The sequence below is a fragment of the Acanthochromis polyacanthus genome, chromosome 3 (genome assembly GCF_021347895.1).
Source record: "Acanthochromis polyacanthus isolate Apoly-LR-REF ecotype Palm Island chromosome 3, KAUST_Apoly_ChrSc, whole genome shotgun sequence".
Lineage (NCBI taxonomy): Eukaryota > Metazoa > Chordata > Actinopteri > Pomacentridae > Acanthochromis > Acanthochromis polyacanthus.
The window spans coordinates 36,356,706-36,368,918 of NC_067115.1; the positions used below are offsets into that span (position 1 = coordinate 36,356,706).

At 38.5% G+C, this 12,213-nt stretch overlaps 1 protein-coding gene across 1 annotated transcript in view; it reads left to right on the forward strand.

Annotated features, from left to right (window-relative positions):
- The first annotated feature begins 5,546 nt into the window (after positions 1–5,546).
- Positions 5,547–12,213, forward strand: part of trim2a (tripartite motif containing 2a) — a 48,670-nt gene continuing 42,003 nt past the window's right edge. The window contains exon 1 of the mRNA XM_022212510.2: positions 5,547–5,740. The gene's annotated coding sequence lies outside the window, so the exon portion shown is untranslated. The remainder of the gene's footprint in view (positions 5,741–12,213) is intronic.

A 12,213-nucleotide genomic window follows, 5' to 3' on the forward strand; every position in this document is an offset into this window, starting at 1 on the left:
TGATGCCGTGCTGCTATCTCACAATGATACAGAAATCTTTAAGGAATCTGTGGATCCAGACTATAAGATGCATCTCTGCCAAAATGTAATGAGGTGGTCCTTGTGTCATTTCTGACCTTCCCTGAAAATTTCATCCAAATCTGTTTGTCCGTTTTTGACTAATGTTGCGCACAGACGGACAGACAAACGTACACCGATCATCACAAAACTCTGCCACTTCCGTTTGCAGAGTAATTTATGAATAATTCTAAATGCCATTCTAGGCTGCCATTGTAGTTGTGCAAAAACAAATCTGGAAATATTTAACTCCTGCTAATTTTGGTCTCTCAAAGTCCAGTTGTTATTACCTCGGCATTCGCAGGATTTCTCATCATTTTCTCAGATTTTATAGTCAAAACTAAACCAGTAATCACTGAATTGAGAAAAACAATTAGTAGGTCAAATAATATTATTAAAAACTATCAGTTGCAGCCCAAATATTCAGCATTAAATCACATTCCATACATTACTCTGACCAGTTACGGCATCATAAATGGTTTCTGAAATCATTTTACCAGAGCTCTACTCTACATTCAAACTCTACTCCTAATTTGATGTGATTTGATAAATATTAAATAGAAAAATATTTAATAGATAATAAATAGAAATATTAAATAGAAACATATCAGTGCACTGCATATTTGCTCTTTCAAGCTGTAGGTTTTGCGTCACCACAAACATTTTTGGCTCACCCTTAGCTTACTGTGGCACCCTAAGTGTCAGTAAGTCTCCTGCTGGTGCTGTACATGTAGCAGCAGCCTTCCTAATCACAGTTTACCTTTAGAAAAAAGGCCATTTTCACATCAAACATTCATTGCAATTTACTCCTCAACATGTGTTCCATGAGGACGGCATGAACGAGACAAAAGAAGTCGCTCAATTATTCAGCAGCCGTCCGTGGAGCTCTGCCGATCCCAGCATGCTCCACTGAACTAAGGACAGCAGCAGGTGCAGGCAGCTGTGACCAGTAACACGTGAAATTATGGTCAAACACGCTTCATGTTGTTGCTTTAAACATATGAAGGTAGTGTGCACTGAGGTGTGACATTTATTTACTGTTTACATGCTTCAGATGATGCCATGATTATGAAATTCCGTGTTGTTTTTTCTTTGTGTTAAGTACTTAAAGCAAAATCATCCTGCAACTGAGCATCTATACTGAACTCTCTGTGTGTTTTTGTGTGCTTTATGCACTTGTATTTAGGTATATGAACTTGAAGTATATGTTTTTTGATCCACTGCATGCTTTTCAAAGCTTCAGTTGCTGCTGCAAATTCAATTTTTTTCACATTCTTATTCCTGCAAGATTAACTAACACGACTGACATGCTGGTAAAATGTTGTTGCAGCAATAAAATGGGTTGCAGGACCAGTCTGCATGCTACACTACAGGCCAAAAGTCTGGAAGAACTTTAAAGTTTCTGTTCACAATTTCTGTTTTACATACCAGTATGAATTCTGTTGATTTTGGGATGTATTTACTGCATGATTAGACCTTTAGGTACAGACATTGAAGTTACCAGACAATTGCTGAACAAATGTTAACAAAAGAAAAGAAGGGCTTAGTTTTAGAGTTGAGGGGATTTACAAGAGTCACAACTTTAGTTCAACAGTAAAAAACAACAACAAATGAACAAACAAAAAAACACAGTTTGCATTATTCACTTTAGCTTGCATACACTTTACATACAAAAATCCCAATAAGTCTGTGTCCACATCGTTGTAACTACCACAGAAATGTCTGGAAAGAAACAGCTGAGTACAGAAACAAGAGTACAGATATAAATACCTGATAATTACATTAAAAATGTATTCTGATGAGCAACTCTTTATATAATAATCATGCTTATTTTGTTGCTAAGAACATCAATAAAACTATGATCTGTTTTTGGACAAATTTGATCTCACTTCCAAACTTTTGGCCTGTAATGTGAGTTCTTGGACTTTTTAAAACATTTTATTGAAAATATTTCTGTAGTTTTCACTTCAAACTTCAAACTTTATTTATTTGTACAGCACTTTTCATGCAGAACAACACAAAGTGCTTCACAAGAATTAAAAAGAAAGAAGGCAATAAATAAATAAAATTTAAAAAACAACAACTTTCCACCCTCCCTCCATATAGACAGCCATTCACATGCACACACCCACGTAAGCACACACACACACGCACACATACACAGACTCACACACCCACAGAACATGACATCATCAAGACATGGCGAGGCACTGAGGAACACTGGAACTGAAATAAATAAATAGAATAAAATAAATAATGTAAAAATAAGTTAAAATAAAGGTTAAAATATGTAAAACCATAAAACACTAAAAGTTCAAAGATCGAGTAATAATAAATAATAATAATAATAATAATAATAAAAAGCAGAAGGGCTAAGAATTGTCAAAACAAGTTGAAGGCCTGGTTAAAAAAATGAGTCTTGAGCCTCTTTTTAAAAATATCAACCATAGCAACACTGTCAGTGATGCACTTTTTATATTGAATTGAATCAGTTCTTTAGCTTTGAGAAAGAGATGGTTTAAGGACGTTACTGTACCTGATTAGCTGTCAGAAAACAGAGATGTTAAAAGAAATCTTTGCACTGAGGCCGTGATTGTGCAGTGCATGCTAAACAGGTAGCCTTTGACTGTGGCACACACACACACACACACACACACACACACACACACACACACACACACACACACACACACACACACACACACACACACACACACACAGAGAGAGAGAGAGAGAGAGAGAGAGAGAGCGAGCATTAGTTTTTTTCTAAAATAGTTGTGAGGCCTTAATGCATGGAGATCAACCCTTCCCCCTCCTCTGACACACCGCAGACAATAATCCTCACACCACCTTTTTTATCACACAAAAAAATCATTAATGGAAAAGGAATGCAAATAACTTGATTCTTTCTTTCTTTTTTTAATCTGAAAAGATCCTTTCATGGGCTGCTGCATAATGTAGAGTTGCCGTGGCGACAGTCTCTCTCATAAGGAGGGAGTGACCTGACTGGAAACCACAGTTGCCACTTGAGCTGGGACGTCCCACTAGGAGTCCCATAGCAGGCTGGTGTGGTTCAGTTGGTAGCTAAACAGTAAAAGAATTTCTTTTTGCTTGTAACATTTTTTTAATTATTTTTATTTTATTTTATCTTTAAAGCTGCATATCGACACTGTAACAAGTATAATTACCTTCCACAGAACCTAAACATCTTGGGAATGAAAAGCCAGTCTACTGGCAGTCATCTTAGCTTAGCTTAATGTAAAGACTGAAAACTATAAAAAAAAACCTGTCTCAGTTCACAAGCTCCCTTACAGCTTACAATTTAGACCTGAAACAACATTCAAAAACTGAAATAAAATAGGATGTAAAAATGTCAGTTCACTGTTTTGTGATTTGTTTCGCCTCAAACAGGTTGGGAGCAGTTTCTAGATAACCAGAGGAGACTGTGGGAAGTTGCAGATAATTGTTATCCCTTTGGTGCTGTCTTTTACATCTTTTCAGAATAGTTCCTTTACAGATTAAACTAACGATATAAATCAGTCATCGCATCATCATACCAGGATGTTCTAGCCACCAGTCCACCAAATGACCAAATTCATTCATCAGTCTGGTTCAGTTTCACCATCCACACTCACATGTGATTACTGCCAGGCTTGTTGAATCTAAACATCATTAAATAGAACCTGTGAAGTAGCTAAAGGGTCTGAAAAAGCAGCACATGATGCCATGTTCTAAAGAGATTCAAGAACAGATGAGAAACAAAGTCTCTGACATTCATCAGTCTGGGGGGTTACAAATCCATTGCTGAGGCTCTGGAACGCCAGAGAACCACAGTGAGAGACATTATCCACAAATGGAGAAACATGGAACAGTGGAGAACCTTCCCAGGAGTGGACCAACGACCAACATTTCTCCAAGAGCGTCAACATCTAATCCAGGAGGTCATAAAAAACCCAGACAAACATCTAAAGATCTGCAGACCTCACTGGCCTCAGTTAAGGTCCGTCTACATGATTCCACAATAAGGAAGACTCTGGGAGAAAATGGATCCATGGGAGAGTTGGAAAGATCGAACCACTGCTGACCAAAAAGAAGGTTCATTTGGTATTTACAAAAAATATCTGGATGCGCTTCAAGACTTCTGGAGTAACATCCTGTGGACTGATTAGTCAAAGAGGAAATTTTTAGGAAGACATGGATCTGTTACATCTGGTCTAAAGCTAATACTGCATTCCACAAGAAGAACATGATACCAGCAGTGAAACATGGTGGTGGTAGTGTGATGGTTGGAGGACCTGGATGACTTGTCATCACTGATGGAGCCATGAATTCTGCTCTCTATATGAAAATCCTCCTGGAGAATATCCAGCATCAGTTCATGACCTAAAGCTCAACACAAATAGTTTATGCAGCAAGACAAAGAGCCAAAACACACAAACAAGTCCACCTCTGAGTGGCACAAAAATAACTAAATGAAGGTTCTGGAGTGGCCGAGTTAAAGTCTGGACTTGAATTGAACTGAGATTCTATAACAAGACCTTAAAAGGACAGTTCATGCTGGAAAACCATCTAATGTTCACGAATTAAAACTATTCTGCAAAGAAGAGTGGACCAGAATTCCTCCATGGAGATGTAAAAGACTGAACAGAAGCTGGAACAAACATTTAACTACAGTTGTTGCTGCCAAGAAACCAACCAGTTATTAGGTTCAGGGGGCAATTACTTTTTCACAGGAGTGATGCAGATTTTTATTAAATCATCATTTTAAAACAGTGTTTTGTGTTTTGTTGGTTATCTCTGTCTAATATTCAATAAATATCAATATTAAGTTGGATTATCTGGAACATTTAAGTGTGATAAATATGCAAAAAATAGAAGATTTCTTCTAATACGTTTGCACAGCATTGTAAATCAGCTAATGCGGAATTTTGAGTTTAAGCAGCATATCATGTCAAACTAATACAATTACTGATATATTATTGCAGCACATCCCATCAAAATACGTTAAATAGCAACTGAAATAGTTTATTTAAAACAGTAAACTGGTTTAATTAGTTTTGACTTAGGTAGTTTTTAAAAACTTGCATCCCTTACAATTAGGAAGTGGGAGTAGGTTCTATAAAGTACTTTTCACACTAAAAGGGGCCTCTTTTTTTTTTTTTTTTTGCAAAAGACAAATTTGGGAACTTTACTTTTTGTGTACTTCCTTCTTTTAAGAAACAGTAAAAAATGAAATAAAAATATTTATAGCATTTAAAAAAATTATCTCACTCATTCATGACAAAATAAAAGTATGGATGTATCTACAAAATAAAAATAATCTCCTCTGTTGATTGCACAGCCTCGCTTGTGTAACACTGAAGGAACAAGCAGCAATAATGCATGGACACCGGGCTATTTTTACTCTGAATGTAATATTGATGCAGGTTTCTCTCCGGTCTGCACAGAGCCAGACTGTTTTTCCCTTTAATAAGTCAAGTGGAAGCGAAGCGGCTCAGTGCAGCTGCGGATCGGTCGTGCAGAGCAGCAGACAGACTGACAGACGGACGGTCAGACAGACGGACTGCAGACAGACCACACGGTAAACCGGGAAGCTCCCAGGTCGGACCTGTCGTCACCTCTCACATCCTCTGCGTCACTCTACTTTTTATTACGCCTCCAGATGAGCTCAGACAACCTTTCGGTAAGTGGAAAAAAAAAACATTCGTGAATCACAGTTTGTCCTTCGTGACTGTGCGGGAACTTTAAGGAACAGGATTACATTTCTGGGCTGCACAGTGGCTTAGTGGCCTGGGATCTTTCTGCATGGAGTTTGCATGTTCTCCCTGTGCATGCGTGGGTTTTCTCCGGGCACTCCAGCTTCCTCCCACAGTCCAAAAATATGCCGAGGTTAATTGGTTACTCTAAATTGTCCGTAGGTGTGAATGCGAGTATGATTGTTTGTCTGTATATGTAGCCCTGCGACAGACTGGTGACCTGTCCAGGGTGTCCCCTGCCTTCGCCCGAGTTAGCTGGGATAGGCTCCAGCACCCCACGTGACCCTAGTGAGGATAAAGCAGTGAAAAGAGAATGAATGGATGGATTACATTTCTGGATTAATACTGAAAATGCATCCAATCGTTGAAGCGTCCTGTGATGTATCTGCACCACTACCAATCTGCTGCACCTTCAATCTGAGAAGACTTCAATGAACCTCTGATGCACAGTTGTGTGTGTGTGTGTTCGTGCGTGCGTGCGTGTGTGAACATTCACTGTGTGGTTTCTTGTTGCTGAACTTGACTTGAGTGCATTCAGACTTGCATTCAGTTGAATGAAGCTTTTTCACAGTTTGTTTAATTGGTGTAGCTGGTAGTTATTCGTTCCATTGCACTGCACTACAGTCACTGGAGATTTGAAAAGTTCCACTTGTTTTGATATGAAAAATGTGTTTTTTTGTTTGGGGGGGGGGGGTGGTCTGAAATTCCATTAATCGAGTAAAGTTTAAAGCTTTTCAATTAAATTAAAAAGTGATTGATTTATAATAATGCTCTCATTTTACATGTGGTGGGTATTCATTTCTGTTTTAGAAGAGAGGCATAGCAGCATCCATCCATCCATCCATCCATCCATCCATCCATCCATCCATCCATCCATCCATCCATCCATCCATCTACCCACCTACTATCCATTCATTCAGCCATCCTGGGATCCAGAGATGTTCCCAGGCCAGATGAGATATGTAATCCTTTCAGCTGGTTCTGGGTTGACCTCATGGTCTTCTCCCAGTTGATTGTGCCAGAAAAACTCCCACCCCAACTGGTCGAGGCAGATGTCCACCTTCCCTGTGCCTAGTTCTGTCAGAGTTATTGTTTTCCCCCTCCCCTTTAAATGTTTTTTTTTTTTTTTTTTTTTTTTGGTTCCCTCCAGCCGTCCCTAATTGCTTGTTCACAGCGAATCCAAAGGAAACTTTGGATTGTTGGATTCTGTTCTTTGTTTAAAATATGTGAAGTACTATGAGGTGACACATGTGAATTGGTTCTATAGAAATAGAACTGAACTGAAAACTGGCAGAAAACATTTTCAAAGGTGTATTTGACACTTTTAAAAATGCTTCAATTCACTTCACTGGTGAGAGTTAGTTGAGAATTTCAGTCATGTATCAGCTGTTAAGTAGCCAGAATGCAATTAGCCTAGCTTATCATAAAGACTAGAAACAAGGGGAGCTGAATATCTCTTGTTGTGCTGCAATGGTTTCATTGTCTTGTGTTGCAGTGAGTGCAATGATTAATGTTTGGGTTATGCTTTTAACACACCTAATATCACTCTTACCATTTACAATATGTGTTTTAGGGATAGATCGATTATGGTTGATTATCATGGCCTATATTTGGCATTTTTCTGATTAGCTATGTTCTTATTGGCTGATTACTGATAAACTGAATGCGCTGTTTGGTGATTCTTAGTTTCCTCTAAGGTCGAGATCTTCAGATTCGACCTACAAGTATTGTCCAAGCCTGAAGTAATGTATCTCTGGCCAATGTCAATTATTGGCCATTGAGAAAAGCCAGTGGCCAATATTTAAAACCGACATTAAATGTAATGTTTTAACAGCATGTGATAGCAGAGAACCTGTCATTCATAACTAGACTTCTTCATTAATAAGGGTGACTGTAACTGAATATGTAAAAAAAAGTAAGGGATTAAATTAGGACACTTGACGGAGCTTGATTAGTGTGTCTCCTGCAGCTATGTCTGCTTTTCTTCTTGATTTTTTAAAAAATATTTTACTGTTATGTCACTCTTGTTGTTCCCTAATGTTCAGATCTTCAAGCATTATTAAAGGGGAACTTCGGTTTTTTTCAGCCTGGAGTCTGTTTTCATATGTCATTTCATACATGTGAGTGATGGAGAAATGATTTTTCGACATAGCTCCAGTATTTAGCCAGGCAGGCAGCTTCGCAGCTCAGCTAACGAAAAGTATGGGGCAACTTGCCCCCCCGCGTCAAAGTCCGCCCTAACGTGCTTTTTCCCCCACACTGACTAGCTCGGATAGTCTCAACGAGTGTCCCACAACCTACTAGAGATGAGAAGTGAACGAAAACCTCCACATTACTTGGCGATCGCTGTTTGTTGTGGTCTGTATCCAAATCTCTGGACGCTAGAAAGCAAATCTTGTTCCGAAATCGCGCGATAGCTCGCGCCAAAACACCGGTGTTACAGACCACAACAAATAACGATCGCCAAATAATGTGGAGGTTTTCGAAAATTCATTTATCCATCACTCACATGTATGAAATGACATATGAAAACAGATCCCAGGTTGAAAAAAAACGAAGTTCCCCTTTAATAGTTTTCCAGACTGTGTTTCAGGTTAATCTGTGGCTGCCTTCTTATTTAGCTGCTATCCGTTAGCATAGCCTTAGCCACTGTGAGAGAAGCTAATTTCTTGTTTCTTGTTCAGTTTGACGACAGACAGATAGGAAGCTGCATCAGACCTGAAGCACAGCATTTACTTTGTCAATATTCGATCATTATGAATACCGATAATCGGAAAAATGCAAAATTGGCCACAATAATCTGCCCGGCTGATAATCAGTCTACTCCTACACTGAGCCATTTTCATCTCATTAGCTGGCTCCATTCCTGTTCATAGATAAACCGAGTGACTTAAAGTCTCGTTCCATTTGCCGGCCCTCTCTGATCTCTCTCGTTGTCAGTCTTTGATGTCTGATCGGCAGTTTTTCTACAGCCGCTGTTTTTTCAGTCATTGTGACATTAGAGGTGCTTCAGTGCAGTAAGGGTTTCTGGGAACAGGAAGCAGAGTGTGATGCAGTAAAGGCTGCATAACTCTCCCACCACTGCAGTACACTGTGCTGCAGCTCAAGCACTGCTCATGTGGGAGTATTCTCATGCTAATCAAGAAATACAGCAGATGACTCAGAGATCTGGAGTAAAGCAACACTTAATTTCATCATCACATACGATGCAGTGGCTTGGATGATTTGTCACTTAGTGTTGAAGAGAAGTTAACATGAGATATCTGTTGTATTTGTCACACTTGCAGTCTCACTCAGTAGTGTACTTTTCTGTCCAAACTCCCCAACTGTGATTACATAAAACTGGTCTAAATCAAGACATCATCAATTGTCACCAACTTTACAAAGGTCAGATTAATTCAAAATTAATTAAATTGAGAATCCAGTAAACTTAAGTGTTGAGAATTAAAGATGCTTCTGCCACACGCTAGCAGCAGAAGTTTCTGAATGGCTGTTTGTGTTGTTTACCAAAACATTTACCACTTGGACTTAAATTTAAATTACTGAAAGAATGAACATGTTTAGTTTCCTCAAAGTATGGTGTGCAGTAATTTAGCTGTTGCAGTGATTGTAAAATCAGTTTTTCTGCTAAATTCCACCCCTGGATCTCTATTTTGTGTAATACAGTCATCTACACCGAATAAACAAAGGGAGAAGAATACAGGTGGAAAAAGGAGGTGAGAGGAGAAATTACTGTCAAAATATGCGAGCATAAAATATATAAAGCTGTCAAACAAGAGTCATTTGTATGACAAGCATCTACTAAACCAGAATCCAAACCCAAATATATATAGTGCTGTGCTTCTATTTTTGCATATTTCTCACACTTAAATGTTCCAGATCATCAAATTATAGTAAACACAGATACCCCACAAAAAACAAAATGCAATTTTTAAATGATAACTTATTGAAAACCTGTATCACCCCTGTGAAAAAGTAATTGCGCCCCTGAACCTAATAACTGGCTGGTCCCTTGGCAGCAACAACTGCAGTTAAATGTTGGTTCAACCTTGTGATCAGTCTTTTACACCATGGAGGAATTCTAGTCCACTCTTCTCTGCAGAATAGTTTTAATTCAGTCACATTAGATGGTGTTTCAGTCTGGACTTTGACTCTGCCACTCCAAATCCTTAATTTTGTATCTTTTGAGCTAGGAGTCAGTAGTGGTTTGATCTTTCCAACTCTCCCATGGATCCATTTTCTCCCAGAGTCTTCCTTATTGTGGAATCATGTAGACGGACCTTAACTGAGGCCAGTGAGGTCTGCAGATCTTTAGATGTTTGTCTGGGTTCTTTTGTGACCTCCTGGATTAGATGTTGACGCTCTTGGAGAAATGTTGATCGTTGGTCCACTACAGGGAAGGTTCCCCACTGTTCCATGTTTCTCCATTTGTGGATAATGTCTCTCACTGTGGTTCTCTGGAGTCTCAGAGCCTCAGCAATGGCTTTCTAACCCTCCAGACTGATAAATGTCAATGACTTTGTTTCTCATCTGTTCTGGAATCTCTTCAGAACGTGGCATCATGTGCTGCTTTTTTAAACCCTTTGGGTGCTTCACAATGCCAGACAGGTTCTATTTAATGATGTTTAGATTCAACAAGCCTGGCAGTAATCCTATGTGAGTGTGGATGGGGAAACTGAACCCAACTGCTGAATGAATTTGGTCATTAGGTAGCTAAAGGGGCAATTAGTTTTCACGTAGATCAAGGCTGGGGGCTGGAACAGCATTTTTCCTTCAAAAAGTGTTTTCTTGGGTTTTCTTTGTTTTATATTAAAATTAGTTTGATGATCTACAACATTTACCTGTGGCAAATATGCAAAAAACAGAAGATATCTGTAGAGGAACAAGCACTTTAGACTAGTATATAAAAACCAGAGACAACCTGTTTAATACACGATGAAGCAGATTTCTATTGTCCACTGAGCTGACCGCCAGTATTCGATTATCCTGACAAACACTGACATATTTTTCCGCTGCACGTTGACTGGTGCTGTCATTGATGTTTTCCGTGTACAGTGAGTGGACGCCCTGGAGGCTTGTTATTCTGAACTGTTGCACTGCGACATTTTAACCTCTCAGAATCAATGGGCCAAGTGCTGTGAGCTGAAGCCGATTGATTGACTTTGGACATGAGCCTGCTCACTCACTATTAGCTGAGTTGTAAGTTTGAGTGTCTGAAAAGTCACAGTTTGTTTGGGTGCTAAAGGGCGAAACTGTTAGTGCAAAAAAAAAAAAAAATCAACTGGACGTACTTCAAGCTTCAGCACACGATTATTGCTATTATTTAAGGAGTGCTTCAGGTTGAGCTGTCTGACAAAGAAAACTCCAACAACTTTATCATTATTTATCCTTCTCAGCTGGTGGATTTTCCAAAAGTTTGTTGCATAATATAAACAATACAACTATGAAGAAGGAAGATCTTAATTCACACTTACTTATTAAGATTACTTACTGTAATTATTGAATCCATTAATTGCTAACAAACAGTTAAAAATGCCAGTCACATACATCTTTAAAGCAATTTTGTCTCATTAGCAGTTCAGAAATGAAGGATGATCATATTTGAAAGCTCTAAAACCCAGAAAAGCGATAAAAAAATTGCTGTAGATTAAATTGTTAGTGTAAAGTTTTGGACAGAAGCCAAAGAGTTGCAGAGAAGCTATATTAATTTTAGTGTAACTGGAGAAGATGAGCCTTTATGAATCCCTGAGTGGGGAAATTTGCAGTGTCACAGCACTAAAGAATACACAAACGTTTGAGGAATGTAGAATGAAAATATAAATAAACCAAGCTATACATAAGTACTAGTTCAAAAAAGACATTTTTGCACATAACAGTGGCATTGCATTGATTTTTTTGATGAACATAAATGCTGTACTCTTATTGTACAGATTGTCTATATAAGTTGTGTTTGTGCTTTTATGTTCAACATGCATAACAAAATCTAAAATCGATGGATCAGCGTACATTGTCTGACAGTGACAAGCCTTGAGGCACACATTAAGTTGTACCTGGACATTTGCTATCCAGTTCAGTTAAATTCTTTTCAGTTCTACATCTTTATTCGCATTTCTGCCCATAAAAGTGCTGCTCAAGCATTACGTTTGTCTGGGCAGCTAGATATGCCTCAGCTCCTTTTCTTTGGAGCATTTATAATTGTTTTGAGAGTTCATTAAGTTTTGGAAATCTGACATTACAGAGTTAAGCTTGTTAAAATGAATGCTCCTTGAAGGTTTTACATTGTGGGAGAAAATGAATTTATGTCTGTCCTTTTTCTTTGTCTTCCTTTCCCCCCAGAATTTGACTAATTGTGGGATTTAAGAGTTTGGTGATCTGTTTAATCTTCTTTTGAATGGCAAAA